This window comes from Pristiophorus japonicus, chromosome 11 (genome assembly GCF_044704955.1).
Source record: "Pristiophorus japonicus isolate sPriJap1 chromosome 11, sPriJap1.hap1, whole genome shotgun sequence".
In the NCBI taxonomy this organism is placed as follows: domain Eukaryota; kingdom Metazoa; phylum Chordata; class Chondrichthyes; family Pristiophoridae; genus Pristiophorus; species Pristiophorus japonicus.
This window is the reverse complement of record NC_091987.1, coordinates 104,578,487-104,579,330: the sequence shown is the minus strand read 5'-3', so window position 1 is coordinate 104,579,330 and position 844 is coordinate 104,578,487. Positions and strand designations below refer to the sequence as shown.

Sequence of the window (844 nt, the reverse complement as noted above, 5' to 3'; positions counted from 1 at the left end):
TAAAATTGCAGCCATTTTTGTGAAAAATCATCAGGGCATTGAGGAACCCCTGAGGCAGGCATGTCCAGGTGTAGCTCTAGTCCTCAAATGTGAACGCAAATTTGTACTGGTCTTCCCCTGTAACAGGGATACTCCAGAATCCATTGGCGATGTAGAGGGTCGAGAAGTAGGAATTTGAGATAATAGGATGGGAGTTTCTCTTACTACCGGTGAGCAGGCTGGTGTTACAGAATTTAACTTTCTGTAATCAATTTATTTTTTTTTTAATTCGTAGCCAATCTTTCCAATTCTTTGTCAAATCACAAACGTCAGAGGTCACCTTGCACACATCAAGGATCACTCTGCGCCAATGCTCTTAGCCAAAAGGCCTAGAGCCACTGCACTGTTCCTGGAAGTACTGCAATACCAGGTTCGTGCCATGGAGGTGGATGGGTCAGGCCCCCCACACACCTCCGTGGAGGTGGATGGGTCAAGCCACCCCACCCACCTCCTATTTCCAAAAAGCATAGGAGAACCACCTTCCTGATCCAGGGAGAACCACTTTGGGGTCATGGTTACTCCCCTGTCAGGTCAGTTACGCATGATCTTAGCCAAAAGGCCGAGAAGTTAGTCGCCAGCTGCTATCAGGTTTTTTAACCAGCCATGTGGGTGAATTGGTCGTGAGGGTGCCTGTCCTAAGAACACCCTGCTCGACTAGGGATTTTATGGTGTCTCGGATGTAAGGATGACTCTCCCTTGGGATGGGATACTGTTTAGTGAATGAGTGGGGGGATTCCTCAATAGATGCTTCGCCTGCCATTTTTCCAGTCATGCTTGCATGTGGCGAACATCGCTAGGTGTTCTT

General features: G+C 48.0%; 1 pseudogene; it reads right to left on the bottom strand.

Annotated features, from left to right (window-relative positions):
• Positions 1 to 372: 372 nt before the first annotated feature.
• On the bottom strand, positions 373 to 610 carry LOC139276548 (U2 spliceosomal RNA; annotated as a pseudogene).
• Positions 611 to 844: the final 234 nt, after the last annotated feature.